This window comes from Tyto alba, unplaced genomic scaffold (genome assembly GCF_018691265.1).
Source record: "Tyto alba isolate M040663 unplaced genomic scaffold, T.alba_DEE_v4.0 Super-Scaffold_44, whole genome shotgun sequence".
Lineage (NCBI taxonomy): Eukaryota > Metazoa > Chordata > Aves > Strigiformes > Tytonidae > Tyto > Tyto alba.
In genome coordinates, this window is record NW_024881320.1 from 1,330,551 (window position 1) to 1,350,898 (window position 20,348).

A 20,348-nucleotide genomic window follows, 5' to 3' on the forward strand; every position below is an offset into this window, starting at 1 on the left:
AACAGACGCCGATTAACCGGCTTCCTCCAGCCTCCCGCGGCACAACACCACCCGCTTCTGCAAAGTCTCTCCTCAGGCAGCCACCAACCTTTTGTGTTGGGCAACGCAATGCGCGGGGCAAAAAAGAGTAATCAAAGCCACACCACCAGCACTTCGGCCAGGGAGTTTAATTGCAGGAAATACTGATTTATTCACCACCAGTGGGTCTGGCTGGGCTGCGGTGTAAAATAAGCTGGAAGCAGCGCTGCGGCTCTGCGAAACGCCGCAGAAAGCTCGGAGAGGCAAGAGAGTCAACATTTTCCATGGAAACAGCAGTTGCCAGGGAAGGCTTTTAATGCACGGTACTTAAAGACCATAATTCCAGCCCCCTCAGCTCCCCTGGGAGGGTTTGGAGCCCGAGTCCCCGAAACGCAGGGTCTCTGCCCTCGGCATGGGGGTCTGCAAGCCCTCAGCCCCGCTGCTGGCCCGGGACTGCCCGGGCACATGCTTTTCTTCACGACAGCAAACAGAAGCACCGACCTGCTCCGAAAAGGGGCCCGAGCTGCTGTGAGATGCCCACAAAATGGGGGGCTGGAGCGGCAGCGGGGGGTTTCTTTCTCAAGCAGACTCCAGCAAAGCACAATAAACCTCTGGCACACCCTGGGCACTTCATTCCAACTAGTTTTGCAGCTACTTCAAACAAAAGCACAATGCTTGTGTTAAATTTAATTTATTTTCTGCGTTTCAAGTTCTACTAATTAAGGTAGGACCGGAATGAAAGGGAAGAAAGGAGCTTTTGGATGGGAAACCTGACACATGGGGCCACTGCCAGGTGATTGCTGCGGGGGAGTACAGTTCCCCCAGAGTCCAACCACTGTTTACATCACCCTGTGATTTTAATGCCTTTCAACTTCTGCTTCTGATGCCTTAGCACTGGTTTTGCCGCCGCGCAGCCGGCGAGCGCCGTGCTGGGCACGCCGCGGTGCAGCCTGCCACAGCAGCGGCTTTACCAGGGCTCCGCTGGCACCGGCTGCCTCAGCTCCTCAGCCCGAAGCACAGAATCCTAAATTCATCTCAGATTATTGCGTGAGCGCCGGGGCAGAACTGGGCGGAGGATGGGGAAGCAGGCGAGCACGGATGAGCTTGCCCAGCTTTGCTCCCCCCTGCCCGGCGTGGGCACCCCAACGCCGCTCTCAGCCACGCTCCCCCTTACCCTGCCCGAGGATTTTGCAGGGAGGACAGAGCGGGGACCTTAAACCCACCGCCGGCAGTGATGCTGCAGAGCGTGGCTGCTTTTCTGCTGCTCACGATCCCCGGCCCCGCTGCGGCTCCCCCGGCGTGTTCGTGCCAAACAGTTTTTCCCTCTCGTGCCGCGCTTCAGTGCTGATCCTGCAAACACTCGGGTACCCGCTCTGCTTTCTGCAGAGGCGCGCACTCACTCCGAGCTGACTTGGTGTGCGTTAACGCTCGGCCCCTGCATTAGTTGGGTGTGCGGCTTTACAGGACTCGGGCTCGTACACCATAAGGTGACAACACCCACCTAGGTGGACCAGGGACCCCGGCACTGTCACCTCCACAATTGCCAGGGAGAAAAGGAACCCACAGTGGCAATGGGGTAGCAGAGTCTGGCCATGAATGCCCCAACCATCTCCCTTTATAGCCGAGCAGTTATTTTTCTTGCCGCAGCTTGTGCAGGGATAAGCAGCGATCACTGCTCCAAACGGTCGCTCTGCAGGAAAATCAGCTCGGTGTCACCCTCGGGGGACACATCGGGGGACCCATGCGGGGCAGGAGGGACGGGCACAAGCAGCCCGCTGAAAGTTGACTTCACTCCATCTTCCGGAAAATCGAAGCAGTTTCTGGCAAGAACAGACGATAAGGGAACACGCCAGGGAAAGGCAAAGGCTGGGAGAGTTAGCCTGAAGGATGGAGGTTCCAAACTCTGCTTGTCGGAGGCTGGAGATGTATTTTTGCCCAGGTCTGTGCAGTGAGCCTTCCCCTCACAGGCCAGCTTGCCTCTCCTCTCTGTGCTGTGCCAGGGCAGTCTCCAAGCTGCTCCCTCTGCTCCACCCCCGGGAGCCCTTGCGGGCGCTGCCAGTCCCCGCACTGCTCCTCGGCTCTGGCTCCCGGGACATCCCCAAGCCACTGCTCCCTGCTCCCAGCCCCCCGGCTGCAGGCAAGCTGGTCTCAGGTACCAAGGGCTTCCTGGAGTCTCCCGTTGTACTTCCCAAGACTTAAAAAATTAATTCCTTAATTAGCAGCGGTTCAGCCAATTCATTAGCCGATTCCCTTAGCACATTAGGAGACATCTCACACACATCGTCTGCAACCACCAGCTTGTGTCAGCTCTGAATAATCTCCCCCAGCGAGGCTGGGTGCCTCGGTGTCTCCACGCACGCTGCTGGGGGGGGGGGGGGGGGGGGGGGGGGGCCTGGGAGCCCCCACACCCTCCACTCATTTCTGAGTGTCTCTGCTTCCCTCTCCATCCTGCCCCCGGGCTGAGCCTAGCCTCCGTGGGCATCCTGTCATGGGTCCACGGGCATCCTGCTGGGGGGTGATGGGGGGGAATCAGTCCCCAAGGCAGTGCCACTGTCAACTCTCCGTCCCTGACAACTTTTGAAGGGCTCTCAGATGTTTTAGGCTTCCTCTCCCAGCCCAAGCCTGCGGCCAGCGGCTGCTCTCCCACTCCCACTGCTCTGGCCACAGCTCAGCTCAGCGGTTTTAGTGCTCTGCAGCAAAACAGTTTTCTCCGTTGTGGAGGAGATGGGGCTGCCAGACAGGAGGAGGCGGCACGGCCTCAGGAGGTGAGGGGAAGGGACAGGTCTCACTGGCTACTGGGACATGGTGGGACAGTCAGCTTGTTCCCACGGGAACCTGAGTCCTTCAAGCTGGTGTGTGTTACCAGAAACAGCAAAACAGCATCCCCAGGTTATTTGTCACGAGAACTCTAATTCTTAACGGATGTTGCCGTTAAACCATATTTTATGCTTTCAGAAAGTTGACTAATTTCTTATTAGATCCTTTGCCAGGATGCATTTAAATGATTCTGTCCTTAACAAAGCATGAAATAAAACACTCTGTATAGCGATTCTGTAATGAGATACTTAACATGCTTTAGTTTGTAAAGGGCAAATGTGTATTTCAGGGAAGTGAAGAACGCAGCCAGGCTGGAGCAGGGAGATGGAGGCACAGGGGGGGCCCTGGCATCAGTGATTAATAAGGGCATATTCCACGTTACCAGAAAGAGAAGCGACTAACGATCTTAACTCCAGATTGCATCGCCACCCCCAAACCGGCGTCGTGCTCCAGCACATCCCCGAGATGCTGCCAGCCCTGCCTGCTGCCTCCCCAGCCCTGCCCGGCCCCCCACTCCCACCCCACAGGCTTCGGTGCTTGCCCCACATCCCCCCGTGGTCCCAGCACAGCCCCATTCCCGCTGCTTGCCCTGCTCGCTGGGCTTTCCTCCACCCACTCGTGCTGGTGCCCATCTCGGGAAGGGAACCACCAGCTCTTCCCTCCCGGGGGGCACACGGGGAGGGTGTCACTGCCCGCAGAGGTGGGCTCGCCTGCCTACAGCCTCTCCAGGGTGAGCCAGGCTTTGGGAAAAGCAAAGAGCAGGAGAAGCAGAACTGAGTATCCTCATCCTTGTGGAAGGAGTGCGGTAGGTTTCTGTATTTGATATTAGGATGAAGGTGGGCTTTGGTAAGATACCAGCCTGCATGCAGCAGGCAGTTCTCCCACCCCCAAGGGCTACGGGGTAATCACGGTGAGAGATGAGACTTGAAATTGCCCGAGCACCTTCAGGGCGTTTCTGTGCAGGAGCTCGTGGCTCGAACTCCTCGCTGGAGGCTCAGCAGCCCCTCTGCCCACCCCTGGGCACACGGTGAGGCAGCCCACCCACCCCATGACACCGGAGTGGTTCAGAAACCACCAGGGATTTACCATCAATTCTGCTGATATACTTCGAGCTGCAGTAGCAAAACTATTAGCGTAACAGCAGGAAGGAAGCGTTGTCAGCACGGGACGGCTGCCTGGGGTGCTCTCACGCTCTGCTGCCCACTCCCACCATGGGACTGGGCACCATTTAATGGCTGTTTAACGTCACCCAGTGCTGCAGGATGCCCATACTCCCCGCCACCACCCCAGACTGCTCGCCTGGGGACCTGGGCAGGAGGAGCAGGACCCTCCCCAGCTGCCAAAATCCATCCTGCTCTCCACAACCCATCGATCTGGAGACACTGAGCTAGTGGAAGAGAGATGATCGCATTTGACCTTGATCTAATCTGCTAAACCAGCTCTGGAGAGAGTAAATGCTATCAAGATGTACAAGGGGTTTATCTTGTATCTTGATCAAGAGCACTCTGCAGGCGGTTCGAGACTGGAAAGGTGTCTCTAAATCCACAAAAGCCTCCACAAGCAGCCCCCACAGCCCTTGCTCCCCCCGGGCACGGTGCAGCACCTGAGGCACCATGCTCTGCGCAGCAGCGTTGGCGCGAGAGGCTGCTCCTGAAAGATGGGACAGAAACGTCCGGGACAGTTTAGAGCACAAGTGACCTTAATGCAAAACGACAGCTCATCTTCAGGTCTATTCTGGGCTCTGCCTAGATACCGGCATGTAAACACCGGGGAAGGAAGCTCAGCTCCGGGGAGGACGTCTCCAACCAGCTTTCACTCCCCCACGATTTATACTTAGCCGCCGTCGGAAGCACTCGCTCCTCTGCAGGGCACCGGTGCTGAGCTGCGCCGGGGAGCACAGGGGCTGCACACCAGCCAGGGCTGGCAGAGGGGACGCAGCCCCTGTCCCCGGGGCTGGGGGGGTGGCACGGGGCTCCTCAGAGGCAGCGGGACAGGAGCGGTGGCAGGGCAGGGGCTGCCGAAACGGCTCCCGTCACCCAGATCCAGCACCGACCTGGGTGCTTGCAGGGCACCGGCCACCCGCCCACCTGAGCAGCACTGTCACCTGCTCACGGAGGGCCCTCGGCACCAAAAGCATCCTTAAATATACATAAATGAGTACAAATGCCTCTTTGAAGCTTGTTTTTGGAGCGAGAAAAATTAACGACCTCCAAGACCGACATACCTGTGGTCTGCGCTCTGTTACCCATGCAATCCTTCTGCCCATACAAAGAACAACAAGTTGTTCTGACAATATTTTTTCGGCTGCAAACAGCCTTTTGTTTTGGTATTTAGGATAGGTCTATCACACTCTTTTGAGGAATTTTGTTTTCCTGCTACTCAGAAATAAATCTGCTTATTGCCCATGATTTGTGAGCACACAGCGACAGATTTCAGGTTGTGTCCTGGAATTTGCCGTGATGGCCCAGGCACATTAACTGAGCGAAGTGTCATGTATTAAGCAAAAGAGTGAATGAGATTGCAAGGCCAGGCGAACGGAAGAAAACTAATTAAGCTTGAGCTCAAGCTCTCCCCTTTGCCACAATTTCATACCCTATCAGCTCTTGTTCTCCATAAAAGTGAAACAGGCTTTTTAGTGGTCCCTCTCAAAAAGCAGCTTGCTTGTGTTTTGCACAGGGCAGGGACATGGCACATGCCAGTGGCCGCAGTGCCAGCATCCCCATGTCCCCGCTGAGGGGGACCTGGCTGCACTCCTGGGCACGGGGCACCCCCAGACTCTGCCTTTAACTCAGCACCAGCACGGCAGGAGACAACGTTTTCAGCTTCTGGACCTTGGATTTACAGACAAAACCTGCCATCAGACCTTCAGACTGCAGCCTGGTGCCTGTGCCGCCCCCCCCTGCCCTGCAGCAGAGACCCCGTTGGGACGGCAGGATTGGTGCCAGCACCTCGGCTGCAGGATGCGCTCAGCCTCAGGGATGGAGCTCAGCTCAGCTCCTGGGGACGGTGCCCGGGGGCAGCAGCCCCCTCCTCAGAAACAACCCCAGTGACCGAGATCTCTGCAATGTCAGCTCCAGCCCGCAGGAAAACCAGCAGCTCTCGGCGCAGCCACCCTGCCAGCGGGTCTGGGCAGCCCCTGGGGCACGTCGGGTCCCCACGTCCCTTCCCGGGGTCACGCTGCACTGGAGCCCCCCACGGTGCAGGGACCCACTCGCCATGGCCTCCCCAGCCCCAAAGCTTCCACCCCCATGAGAGAGGGTCCCCGGGACCCCTGCAGCCCCAGCCGGGGCCGTGTCCCGTGGTGGCGGACGCGCCTGTGCTGCTCCAGAGGTGCTGCGGCTGGAGACAGCCGGGCAAATCTGATTGCTGCCGATATCTCAGCCAGAGGGGCTTAGAGGAATTAGGGAACTGCAAATGCTTGATAAAAGGATGCTGAAATAATCATAAAGCACTCATTTTGCTGCCGCGCTCCTGAAAGAGCTAAACCATGAGTAGCTGTATCGCCAGGTTCCCATTACTAATGCCGATGGTATCGCTGCCTCGCTGCGAGCGCCCGCTCCCAGGCTGCCGGCGGATGGCAGCTTGATTGCTCGAGTTCAGTAGTTACCGTCCTGAAGGTTTTAGCGATCTGATTATACCAGAAACCCTGAGAAGCTTATACGGATGCTATTAATGGTGGCGTTCAGCCCCCGTGCTCTGCCTGTGTGACGGGCTTAGGCGGATTGACAATGTGCTGGGACTGGCTAATCCTGCCCCGAGCTGCTTCTGCTGCAGATGCCTCACCCGAGCCCCCCCCCCCCCACACACACACACACACACACACCCCTCGAGAGCTGGGACTGATCCTGCACCCCCCCAGCACCGTGCCAGCTCTGGGGGTGCCCTGCTCTTGGGAACAAGCCCCCTTTAAGGGGCTGTGGGAGCAGCTGACCCCACTCTGCAATAAAGCCAGGCCCAGGTGGCTAGGCTTGGTTTATATGTGGGGCTGCTGAGGAGTAGGGATGAAGGTTCAGCTTCTAATACAGGGTGCTGTGGGGATTTCCTGAAGTCAGGGGATGGTGCTGAGGTGTGGTGCTGCTCTGGGGTGAGCTGCCTGTAGCACAGCCCCCCTGCCCTGTGGGGGGGCTGCCCCTGGGACGGGCTGCTCGGGAGCAGGGAGGTGTTGCAGCCCCTGCTGCAGGGATGACTGTGAAGACCCTGACCCTTGTGCGTTGGTGAGGTCTGGGGCTGGGGGGGGGGGGGCGGGGTGTGTGTCTTCAAAGTGGGGGTGCTTGGGCACCGTGTGTGGCACTGCCCTGGCACAGAGATGCCCAGGGATGCTTTGTGCCAGCAGACCTACTCCTCCAAGCCAGCTGGGGATAGGCAATAAGTTTTCTTTTTAAAAGGTGCTACCTTGATTTATTGGCAGAGTATGGTTCAATTTCTTATTGTGCTCCCTTCCTTGAGTGAGGCCCTCGGAAAGGTGAGATGGATGGCGCAGCAGGGACCAAGGCTGTGAGGAGAGGGGACTGAGCAGAGCAATGAACCCCAACTGACCGTTCATCTTGGCCTTGCCGTGGGCTCCATCGGCAGGTGAAACAGGGCAATCAATAGCCATAATGAGCATAACTGCCTCTGCAGGCTGGCCAGCCCCACTCGTGGGACGTGAGGGATGAGCTCTGGAGCAGAGCCTCCCTCCTCCCAGGCTCCGATGAGCAGAATGCCAAGGCCAGGGTGCTCGGGCAGGTCTCCCAGCACTGTGCCCTCCCTTGGCACGGGGCACCCTGTGCTGCTGCGCCCATTCTGCCATTAACCCAGAGCCCAGCAGCCTCCGCTGCAGCTCGGGTTGTAGGATGCTGTGGCCGCTTTGATTAGGCACAATCTGCCTTCCCAAAGATAGAGGCATCTTCCTTTATCTCCACGAAGCCTGCAGTGTGTGCAGAGAGGTAATCGACAGCCCCCGACGGCGGGTGAGCAGGCTGAACCCCCAGAATTACCAATTACTGCCAGGTTGATGGAGGAGGGTCAGCAGGGGCTACCACTGACCGCAGTGGGGGAAACTGGATCGTGCTTGCATGGGGTGGGGGGCGTGAGCACTTGCAGGGGGGCTGTACCGTGTACCCGCAGGCAGCCGTGCCGGGCTGGGAGAGCTCGCTGCCTGCCTGCAGGCAGAGGCAGGGGTGCCCGGGGCTGAGTTTGGCGTGCAGAGCTCCTGCCCTCCAACCCGGCCCTCTGCACACCACGGCAGCTCAGGACGGTGCATGCTGCTAATTAAATCCAAAATCTCCTTCTGCCAGTTCACACGGGGCTGATCCAGACCTCAGGTAAAGGAGGGGTTTTGAGGTCTGTCTCCGATGCAATCCCAGGGCTGTGTGGGTGGGAAGGGGCAGCAGGGGCTCTGAGCACATCGTGCTCTCCCAGGCCCCCCGTCCCATGCTGATATCCAGCACCCACCATAGAGATTTCACCATGAGGGAGAAAAATATAGACAGTTTGAGTGGGAACCAAGGATCTGAAAAAAAGCAGGTTGGGTCCGTCAAAACACTCCGGTGTGATGGATTGGAAATGCTTTGGTTTGGTTTCAGATTTTAGAAGGCTTTTGCCTTAAATCTTGAAGAGCAGAAAAACTTGAATCAAAACAGTCTTTCATTTTCAGAATGTCAAAACAGACCAATACAGCCTTGATGGCCACCTGCCTCCAAACAGGAGATGTGAAACCCGCTCTTTCCTGCGGTTACAATTTCAGCAAATTAAGTTTTTCCAATGGAAAAGAAGTTTTCCTGAAGAGCATCCTGACAGTTCAACCTGTAAGCAAATAAAATAGTAGCAATCTGATCATCGGTGAGTCATCCATGTGGGAGTGTAGATAAACACAGCCAGAGCAGTATCTGCCCGTCGCATCGGGTGTTTCTGAGCCGCTCTCCTGGGTAAAGGTGGTTTCATGCCACCTACAACTGGCGAGGCAGGAGGGGGGAGGCTCGGGGATGGCTTTCATCCAAGTGTTCATATCGCAGTTGGAGAAAATAGAAAATAATTCCCCTGTGATTTGGTGCCCAGTGCGGTGCAGGGGATGCAGGAGCGGTGCTGGTGCCCAGGTCCTTCTGCCCTGGGGGAACCCTGAGACTCCCCTGCTCGCTGGGAAGACACGGGTGTTGTGCCTTCAAGGGCGGTAAGAGTACCCTGCAGTGATTCCCAGTGCTTGTGCAAAGTGCATAGCTCTTAAAAATAAGCTCTGGAGTGCGTGGGGCTCCAGAGCTGGCTGCAGCGGATGGAGCAGCCCAGCCTGCCTTCACCAGAGCTGTCCCAGAGAGCAAATAATAGGCAGCTAATTCAGAAGCAGAGAGATGCCCAGGCTTTGCTCGGGAGGAGGCTGCAGCAGAGGTCAAGGAGCTTCAGGACCTATCTGCCTCCTGTTCCTGTGGGCATCCCTCCTGGGCAGTCCTCGGGTGCCACCTCATCTGCAGCACCCCAGTTCTAATGAGCACCTTTCCTTGCTGATGCAATCCTGCCCTGGAGCTGGGCTCTGTGCTGGGCTCAGGCCAGGGAACCCAGCTGGGCACTGGGCTCCCGGGGTGGGATGGGGTCATGGCACTTTTCCTTCCATTTCCATGAATTTCCTGATGCCAAAGAGGCTCCCATGGACCTGGGGAGATTCCGAACTGCTTTAGAATGCTGTTAAATTGGCCATGTGCAGGGGTTTATTTATGCTCCTAGGACCGTGGTCTAAATATTTCATTTTAAAATTTACATCTGTGTCACGAGCAATGCTCAAATAAGGTTGCCATGGAAACCCCTCATTACCGGGCAAGGATGCTGGCAGCGGTGCCCAGCCAGAGGAGCCGTGGCCGGGAAGGACCGGGCTCTCCTCCCCGCTGCCCGCCCGGCAGCAAACCTGCTTTTGTTGATAAAGGCAAACAAGTGGAAAGACGCTTCACCGGCACCTGCTGCCTCTGGTCCGGGTGGGGCTTGGCGAGATGCTCGGGGACCTGCTGTGTCGGCAAGGGATACCAGGCTGGGACACGGTCCTGGGTGGCAGCGGACACCCACGCTTGGCCCCAGCTCTGGGCTGAGATGGGTTGGAAAAGCCCCACGGACTGGCCACGGGCAAGGGGGTTTCTTTTAATGGGTGGGAGTGGTGGGTTTGGGCTCTATGGCAAGGACTGCTTGCAGGCGGGGGTAATATTCCAATAATGAAATGCTCTTTTAAAAACCCTCTTTAGTGGCGAATCTATATTGCTTGCATCTGATTCGCTTCGCTCAGGAGCAAGGATGCTGCCGGGAATGCAGGAATTAAACTTGCAAACCTCTCCCTCCCGTGCTCCAGAGAAGCTCGTGATGGCTCGAACGATCTGCAGTGGCCTGACAGATGCCTGGAAATTGCACACTTCTCCAAGCTACGAGGAAAATGGATTTTCCTCCCCAGTGCTGCTTCGCGGAGCTGGAATCGATGAGACTTGGACTCTGAGATATTTGTTTCAGCCATGCCAGGTCCCCACGGGCAACTGCTGCACCTGTGGCTTTGGGGGGGACCCGCTGATGCTCCCCCCTCGCTCCAGGAGCTGCTGCCTGGGGGTCCCCACGATGCCCTGAACTCCCGTGCCCTGGTACCCGGCACCCCCGGCACAGAGCAGCCCTGGCAGAGCCCCCCCCCCCCCCCCCCCCCCCCAGTCCCTGGGGATGAGGGATGAGCAGAGCCTGTGCTGGGAAATGCCCGGCTCCTTCCCAAAGGGATGTAAGTGCCCCCAAGCCGGGTGGCTGCTCCTCATGGCAGCAAATGAGGAATTGGAATTAAAGAGGCTCATCCAATTAAGGAGGAATCAAGAGATTTACAGTGTGGAAACGATAAGACCTGTCACGTGCTGACTTGTCCCGGCTCCTCCGTACTGCTGTTGCTGCCTCCCTAGCTGATGGGTGTTATTAATTATTCTGATATTTCAGCAGAGATACACGGGCTGCTGGGGACTGTGGAGCAGGGGAGCAAAGCCATTAGAGATAGCAGTACTTTGATGCAGATGTTTACTTGAGTTCACTGCAGTTTTTTATAGTATAAAATGTAAGGAAGACATGGTCTGTGCCTTGTTATGAGTGGATAGGCCTGTCTGAAACAAATAACAGGGTGGTTTCAAGGAGTAATTAATTTTTTTTGAAAGCTGAGCCTCACTAGGTACAAATAGTTTCCTGTAGAGTTTTCTAGTCTTCCTGGTAAATCCCTGGTGCCAAACCTCCGACCTTGGCCAGATGCACCCCCAGGCTGGCCCCAGCCAGCACCAAACACAGATACCTCAGGGCGAGGGAGACCGGCCGTGCCCCTGATCCCTCCCATCTTCTGCTGCCATGTGCCCCCGAGCATCCCTGCTCCAGAGGGGTTTGTCATAAGGACGAAGGCAAATCGATCCTGTGGTTCTCCTGGGCTCCACGGCCAGGATGCTCATTCCTCAGGTCCTGCCCAGGGAGAGGAAATTGAGTATTTTGGCAACTTTTCAGGATACAGATTGAACTGGGGGAAGAGGAGCTCCTTCTTTCTCAACCAATCATCCAGCCTAGTTGTCTATATCAGGGTATAAAATTAAATGGATTCCTAAAGAGAGAGTATATTTAGATACAAAAAGCCCATTCTAGTCAGCTATCTGAGACTAAAATAATTAATCTCCCATCACTGTTAAGATGCAGCGGAGCAGATCTGGAGAAGTGAGCGCTGCGATTAACTGTTTGGGAGCAGGTCAGCCCTGTGAAACACAGCTTGTGCTCCGCTCTGCGCCACGGGAGCTCCTGCCCCGGCTGGGCTGGGCTTGGCTTCGCCCGTGCCGTGCCACGCCAGCACCCCGCGAGGCCTGTGCTGTGTGAGCCAAAGCGTTGGCAGGGCTGCTCTGCCCTGTCACTGCCTTTTGGGCGACGGAGGGGATGCAGGAGCCCCGGCAGGACTGCCGCCCAGGTTTCAGCAGCTCTGCTCTAAGGCGAGACGTTGCTCCCAGGGAGCAAACCAGGAGCCCCCAGTGCCTGCAGCCCCGAGCCCAGTGCCGTGGTGATCCCAGCTGCCTGGGCAGGTGAGCCCACCACGGCCAGGGGGCTTTGCCCCCCAACACCTCCTCTCCCTGTTGCACAAATGTCCCTGAGCAGCAGGAGCATCCCTTGGCCATGCCAAGCAGGGGCTCTGCGGGCTCCAAACAGGGTCCCTCGGTCCTGAGCACCTGCACTGCACCGCGCTCGTGTCCCCGGCCATCCCTCCCTTGGCTGAGACGGGCACCCATCAGAACCGCACAAGCTATCGTCCTCTGGTTTTAGTTAAAACTCCCTGTGTCTGGGGACGGCTGGGAAACAATTACAAGATACACAGCCATAAAACAACTGGAGAGACAAAGTTTAGTCTAATTATAATAGATGGCTATTTGTCTGCCTAGCTATAAATCATTTAAGGTCTCACTTCCAGGCAGTCACATCCATGAATTATCTGACTATTCAAAGCCTCCTTACATTGTTCTACCTGTCTGGAGTGTGTTCACGGCTTGTTTTGATTTGATTTCCACTCCAGAGTGGGAAATATGAAATGACAATAGAACGTTAGAGATCTGGGTGACCAGAACAGCCCTGAGCTCGTGCCGCAGCATCGCTGCCCTGCGCTCCTCGGGCTAGGGAAGCCGGAGGATTTGATTTCTGCCCGAGCTAACGGCACAGCTTCTGCATCGACTGCAAGGCATGGGGTAGAGCTGAGCTGCCTTTTGCCAAATCTGTTTGGCAATGCTTTGTATTTCTTTTGCAAGATGTAAGAGGAATCACGGTGTGGCTCTAGTCCAAGCTCCTGAGGGAAGAACAGATCCAGGCAGCCTCCTTGGGCTCGGATCTCTGCCTCCCCCCGTAGCAGCAGGGGAGGATGCAGCCAGCACTGCTGCTGCCCGTGGCTGCTGTCCTCCCACGGGTTTTTCCAGGGGTACCCCAAAAGCATGTACTTTTCTTTGGATTACCCCAAAAGATGCCCTGAGGCATCTCAGGGTGGGATTTGAAGCCCACCAGGTCCTGGCCACCTTCCTGGGGTGCAGAGGTGCCTTGGAACAATGAGGGCAGTGCAGGCGAAGCCTGGCACAGTGGTACATGATATTTTTCTGGTCTCCCCACCGAACAAACTGGGCTTTTCCCACCGCAGGGATGCAGCACCCGCGATCACACCATGCACAGGGGAGAGGCAGGCAGAGCTGGGGATGCTCAGGGTGAGGGAAGGGGGATAGGGCTGGGGATTCCTTGTACCCCAGGCTGTGCCTTCATCCCCTGGTCCCCGTGCATGGCCTGTTTCTCCCTCCCTAGGGACAAAATGGGATTTCAGCTCTGCCTTTTGCTGGGCCGGGCATTGGGGTCAGTAAGTCCCACTGAAAGTTGCAGCCCGCATCTCCCTGAAGGAGCTGCCCTGGAGGGAGAAACTTTTTCCCAACCCATGCTTTTCTTTGTGTTTTATCCCCTCATGGAGGCTGTGCAGAAACCTGCCTGCCTGCTGCCTGCCACTGCCTGCAACTGCAGAGTGCCCTTGAAAAGACCCTGTTGTACTCCTCTGAAATTATGTAGCTCTGGCGTCTAATGATTCCTGACAGAATGCGAACAGTCCCGCTGCTAGCAATCAGGAAGGCAGGGAAAGTGTTGGGTTACTGATGTTTGTGGTTATTACAGTTATTGGACTCCATCGATTGCAGGGATGGGCTGCGCCGCCGAGGCTGTTAGTAACTAGGGCAAAGCCCGGTGCTCCCAGTTCCCAGCAGAGCAGGGTGATCCCAGCTCAAAAACGTGCGGGGACGAGGGACAGGACACGCTCTGCTCCCCAACACCACTTAACCACCCCAAACGCCGCCGGGCAGACGAGATGCCGTTTGTCAGCCAGTCACCCCCTCCATCACTTAGTATTTTCCCTCTAAAGAGAGTAATAAACTGCATTTCAGCTGCCGAATCCTCATTATGTCAAAACAATTCTGGGGTTGGCAGCACGGCAGGTCCCCCGTGGCAGCCGGCACAGCCCGCCGCTCAGCTCCGTACGGCACCGCAGCGCCCAGCACGTCACCGCGTGTCCAGCCTCGCCGTGCCGCGGGATGCACTGGTGCACTGGCTCACTTTTCCAGAAATGAACCTGTTTTCAGACAAGATTTGGCTGAAGAAATATACAATTTTTTTTTTCTTTTTTATTTTTTTTTTCTCATTGAAAATGGAGCCTTTCAGCTAGGAGCAGAGCCACAGCTTGGGGGTGGCACTGGCTTCACCACCCTGCCCTGCCCTGGACCCTGGGCCAGTGCCCAGCCCACCCCAGGTCCATCATTGCTGGGAAGCTGGGCCGCTCCTGGTGCTCATCTCAGTCCTTGCTTCATTTCCACTGACACTATTTTTTTTTTAATATAATTAATTGTCAGCTGTATCAGTCATCAGTGATTTGTGCTTTAAAGATGTCCTGGCAGAACTAATTCCATTTCTGCACTGTGCCGTGCTGGATGATGATAACCTATGTACAACTTCTCCCACAGAGCCTAATGATGAGCCGCTGCACTTTATTTTAATTAATACAGATAGCAAATATATTTTCGTTAGCTATCGGGATGTCAGGAGAGAAGCATGGTGCTCCTGCATGGCAAGCACCAGCAGTGCCTTCACTCCTGGGGTAGGGTGCAGCCCTCAGCCCTGCCTGGTCCTCTGCCTGGTTCCAACCACCTCTGCATCCCTCTGCATCTTTCCACATCCCTCCGCATCCCTCCACATCCCTCTGCATCTTTCCACATCCCTCCGCACCCGTGTGCACCCATACAGCACCGGCTGGGCAGGCACAGGGCACAGAGTTTCCTACCAGCCCAGTGTCGATGACATGACCCAGCAGACCCTGACAAAAAGCTAATTCCCTGGTACTGCCCCTCGGGTGGGGGGTGCCCTGCTCTCAGGGTGAGAGCTCTCCATGGGGCCAGGCAGTGTGCTCCAAGACAAAGCCTCTCCCAGGTCCCTCCTCCCTCCAGTGCAGGAGGACATGCAATTATAAGGCATGTTCATAATTTCTGAAATTTAGAACAATTAAGCTGGCTCCCTAGCATTTCTGACAAAAGCAGCCCCTTGTTCCCTGAAGAAGTAACAGCCTTCCTTGACCTCTGCTCTATTATTCCGTTTGATTGATCTTAATTATATCAGAAAGGATAATGATAGTCTTTGTGGGGGTACAAGTACATTGGGAACAAAGATGACAGGCTCTTTGTTGAGAATGCACGAGGGCTGCTCGGGCAGCGATGGCAGGCACGGCTGCTGGGCCCCACTAACGAGCCCAATGAGGTGCTGGGCATCTGGTCCTCTGCTCCCAGGGCACCACCAGCGCCCAGGAAACCCCCGTGTTCCCCCAAAACGGAGAAGCAGAAGGCTAAAAGCGTGTCATAAACAAGCAAAGAGGATCTGGTCCTCTGGCTGGACCGTGGCAGAGACCATGCCCCCGCTGTCGTTCCTCGCAGCAGATGCTCACCAAAGGTCACCCCCCTACTGATCTCCTGTGCCCCCCACATCAGAGCTGCCCCACCTGCACCCAGGCTCCAGCTGGGTCCCATCAGGCTCAGGGCGCTCTCACCCCTCCCTCCCCATCCCAGGTGAGGGGTGCTGTGCCCCCCCCAGGGGCTTTGCTGTCCCTCTGCTGTGATTCACCCCGGGAGCACGTACAAGGATGCTGACAAAGGTCACAGAAGCACATCTCTCTTTTGAGGGACTAGGCAATATCACCTTTCCACACCCCCCAAGAATTCCTTAAATAGAAAAATCAGAAGCCACAAAGATGTAAATGATTGCCTGGTTTGTTCATTAATCACAGCTGGATTGAGTTAAATGAGAAAGCCCTTAAGTGCCGGCCCTTGAGGCTTCTCTCTGCTACCAGCCCTCCCGTGGGGTGGGTGTGCTGGACCCTGTTGTGCTGTGGGAGTACTGGGCTCTCTTGCGGGGGGACAGCTTTCCAGTTTGCAGCTTTTCTGCTCCCATCAAAGCGGCTCAGGCGGCGTGTGACACCGGAGCTGCCGTGCCACCCCAGCTCGGGGAGGAGCGGTGCTCGACAAGCCTCTCCGGAAAAGCTTTGATATTTGAATCAGCGTGTGGAGAGAGGGGGCTTTGTCAGATGTTCCTCATACATTCTTGTAAAACACGCATGTCACATCACCGGCGCCTGTGCATGTCTCCTGGCAATATTATTATTTTTGACACACCCTGCTGATTGGGAAATGCAGTGAGAAAGTACCTGACTCTGTTCTTCCCAGCAGGTAATGAATCAGCAAATTATAAAAAACAGTGTGTCATCCGGCTCGGAGAAGTTTTTTTTCTACTGCTGCTATTGTTTATGTTCCTACAGGGTAATCGTAATTTTTAATGCACTTTTGATAGTAATATAGTATGATTAAAATAAGCACAGCTGAGAAGTAAACCTGGTTTTAAGGATTGCCATTCTGACATGCAATATTAAATGCTCAGGGAAGGACCAGCTGCTGCTGAAGGGGACCTGGGCTGTCCCTGCGTGGGGACGGTCCCCTCAGGTCCCACTCCGAGCTGGCAGGGAGGGTGGGCAGCGGCCGCAGGGCTGCCTGGGCTCAGGCCCCACCGTCTGCCTCTTGCAACCTGCCCCATGTCTCAGCACCTCTCTGGGCATCACCCCCCCCCAGAGAGATGGTCGCATCCTGGGGCTGCAGGTTCTCGGTAGGAACCCACAAGATGCAGCGTAGCCCAGAGCAGCAGCTGGTCAGGAGGCTGGGGGTTAGGGCTGTTTGCTCATGAAAAACACAGCAGCTGATTTTATCGGAGCAGGAAGAGCAGCAGCAGGTTCAGCATAAGCCTGCAACGTGTATTTTCCACCAGAGAATGCTCTCGCCTGTAGCCAGGAACAGTGCTGGGGTCTTAGGAGGGAATTTTTCAGAGCCGAATGCCTTCTTCAGAGTTGACTCTAACTCTGGGCTCACAGTCCTGACTTTAAGCAGACTGGTGCCTTCACTGTTCACTCAGGTTTCTTGTTTTGATCAAAGATGCAAAGCTGTATAATTTAAGAGAGGCTTTGCTAGTGAGGCCAGTTTGATGCATGTGGAGTGAAAATGTGGAAAAATACAGCCCTTGCCCGTGGAAGCCCGCTTGGATAATCTGAGTCACTCGATGAGACGTTATTTGCCATGACTCAATTCAATTTGTGTGGTTGGGTGACAATGTCCCAAGGAGGGCAGATGAGTTGCAACCGCCCTGTGCTGCATCCTCTCTGGCAGAGCCGGGCTCTTCCCACCACGGAGCATCTCCCCATCGTGTTTCACCAGCAGCACCTGGTGGCCCGGAGCACCCAGCACCTCCTTCTTCCCATCGCCGCGTCCGTGTTTCTGCTGTGTTGCTTTTATCTCTTTGGTTTGCAAGAGCTGGCTCCTCGCGGCACGGGTGGCCAAGGCAACAATGCTGGGGCTGCAAACAAGCAGCCTTGATGATTCCTGAGGCTGGCACTTTTTTTTCCAGATCCAGGCGTAACGCTGAGGCAGGCACGGTGCCCGAGCCTGCAGGAAACGCTGGATGTCTGGTGGGTCACGGGTGAGCAGAGGGAGCTGCTGGTGCTGCTTCAGCTTGGCTCCCCGGGGACCATTCCTGGTGGCTGCTGAGGGCGATGGAGCAGCAGCGATGCTGTCCTCGGAGCGTGGTGCCCGCACGCCTCTGCCAGCGGTGCTGAGCCTGTGCTCCACGCTGCCCAGCCCCTCGCCACGCTGGTAACACCTCAAAACGGCTCTGCAAATGCTCTGCCCTTGCTTGTGCAGGCTGGTGGGCACACAGAGCTCCGCACCTCGGCTCCATGAAAGCTTTGGGCATACGCAAACGCCACAAAAGCCTGGAGAAGAGGGGTGCAGATGCCAACATCTGGCATAGCTACCCCGGCTCCGGAGAGGTGGTGGCTTCTGCCAGGGACCACGGCTGTGGCGATACTGGAGCGAGCTGCTGGGCTACTGGTGGTGCAGCCTGCCTTTCAGTACAGACTCTAGATAAAGCCCTAACTAGAGGGATGGAATATGCTTTTGAATTTAGATGTTGTAAAAGACGTTGTGCAGTGAAAAAACTGAAAAGAATTGCCTCTGGGGAAGCAGGCTGATCCTCCCCTGTGTCGCTGTCAGGAGAGCCTAAGGCTGCAGCTGCAAGGGCTCTTGTTTTGCTGCACCCTTCCCTCCCTACCTTTCCTAATGAATTCCAAGAAAGCCTCAATGCATTCCTAAATGGGAACACAGCCTGTGTCCTTCACAGTCATCTACACAATAAAGACAGCCATTTCACCGCTGGCAGGCATGGGCTCCTCTGTGTACGGGGAAACAAAAGCTGAAAAGAAGCCTTTATATTTTTTTATTAGATAGCTTAGAAAGTTTGCTTTTAATTGAAATTGCCTCGCTGATTTAATCCAAGTGTCAGCTCTAAACCTCTTCTGGGAGAGCAGCCCCAGCTCCTGCACGGATCCTGCGCTGCCTCTCGTGGTGCAAAGGGCCCAGGAAAAGCAGGAATCGTGCTGGTAGGATGCTGCGCTGGGTTGGGAGACCAAAAGCTGTTTTCTCTCCAGTGCCGTTGCCCAGCAAACACCAGAAAGCTCGGCTCCCCCGAGAAGAGCAGTGCTGCTGCCGGTCTGGGACGGTGGAGCATCCCACCGCGCCCCAGGAAACCCCCGGCCCCCGCACCCATCGCTGCACAAACAGCCCCAGGCAGTGCCGGTTACTGTCCCAGAGCCCCAGCCACCCACCAGCACCGCCCCACCCCGGGGATGCGCTGGCTCTGGTGCTGCTCCAAGAAGTGGAGGAGAAACTAAAATGATTTTTTTTTTTTTTTTTTTTTTTAAAAAAAAGAATCAATGAGGAAGAGAGATTATTGGGAAAATTTTCTTTTGGGGAAATTCTGGCAAAAAGACAAACTGAAATATTTCACTGCAGGCTGGGGACTGAGTCTTGGATAAAAATAAAGCAGGAGGCGGCAGCACCTTCCCAATGACATTAGCTCCATTCATCTCCCCGATGATGCTGCAGCCGTTTCACTGGCAGTGTACAAAGGCATTAGAAGTTACATTTTCCTTCACTATTTCTCAAATATATTTATGCTGGGAGATGTTTGTGGAGGTACATCGTGTGCCTCGGGCAGACGATTAATTCCAAACTGTCACCTCGCTTTTTGATGGGTTTGTAAATTCTGCTCTGTTGATTTGTACTCTCAGTAAATTGATAAAATCCTCTTTCCAAAACCTAATACACCATTTAGAGCTCACCAGGGTTTTAGACCTCATTGGCTCACATATTTATGTAAATATAGTGTCCAACAGCAATTTAGAAACTGCTGCATGAATAATCTAGATGGATGCTAAGGGACGAAGAGAACCAAGGTGTCTGACGGGGCTCGTGTGGTCTGGAAAGCAGGTTTTCCACATCTCGGGGTGCCAGGTTTGGGGGCGGCTTTGCAGGCCGGGGGCTGCTTTGGGCAGCATTACCCCTCTGCTCTGGGGCTGACTAACCCAGATTAATTCCTGTTGGGAATACTCTGAGGTCTCTAAGGATGCTCTCGGGGCCGGAGCACCGTGTCGCATCCCACCCCAGGCCTGCCCGGGTACCAGGCTGCCAGAGCCGTGCACCCCCCGCCCCGCCAACAGCAGGGATCACAATTTTAAAGTTGTTAGCACCATCTACCTTTCTTATTTTAAATCCTTCCCTCGTTTGTAGCCTGTGCAATGGGGGAAAGGACAGCTGATGTGTCCCAGCAGACATCTGCTCTGCTGTATTTGCAGAGCTCCTCGCTGTGGGCGGGGATGCTGCCGGTGTGCTGAGAGCACCGGGAGGCTGTTAAGGATCGTGCTTTTCAACTCAGAGACTCGGTATCTTTGCAAATGGAAGTTTAGGACTGTCAGGAATAGCCTGATTTTTTACTGAAATTGCATTTAAACCATCATCAGAAAATGCAAGCCCTGTTCCTACGTCTCGTCATGCAGCCCCGCTGCTGGGGGAAGAGCTGCAGGCTGCAGGAAGGCAGTGGAGGGGATATCAGTAGTGATGTCCTCCGGTATTGTCCCCCAGCCACCCATCTACCCGAGATGAAGGATCTCATCCACAAAATGCTGACATGCTCCATTAATCCACCCTAAAACGTCAGATGGAGATTCTCTTCTGAATTTTAAATATTTTCAGCTGTTCTGGCTAGCTCTGAAATCACCCCAAGTTGACCACTTTCCAGAACATTCCCTCACTCCCCCCCCGTTATTCCTGTCTCATTAGTGACTGGATGCTCAGACTGATTTAGTATCTTTATCAGTTTATTGCTTTGCCCACAGAACTACACAGAGCCCAACAGCGACTGCCGAGGACCCCGCAGGAGATTCCTCTGGCCGGCTCCGCCATCCCCCCAACTCCTGCCAGCCCAGAGGGGACCCAGCTCCTGCCCGTCCGCTCCTGCCCGCTCTGCCCCAGCTCTCCACGGCAGTGCCAGGTCCCTTGCTGATGGGCTGACAGACGTCCCCGAGACATCCCCGGCAGCCCTGGGGACCACGTTTGCTGTCCCTTCTCTGGGGTCACCAAGCT

At 55.5% G+C, this 20,348-nt stretch overlaps 1 protein-coding gene across 3 annotated transcripts in view; it reads right to left on the bottom strand.

Annotated features, from left to right (window-relative positions):
* The window catches only part of SEZ6L (seizure related 6 homolog like), a 47,719-nt gene that overhangs the window by 19,801 nt on the left and 7,570 nt on the right, over positions 1-20,348 (bottom strand). The gene's annotated exons all lie outside the window — the stretch shown is intronic.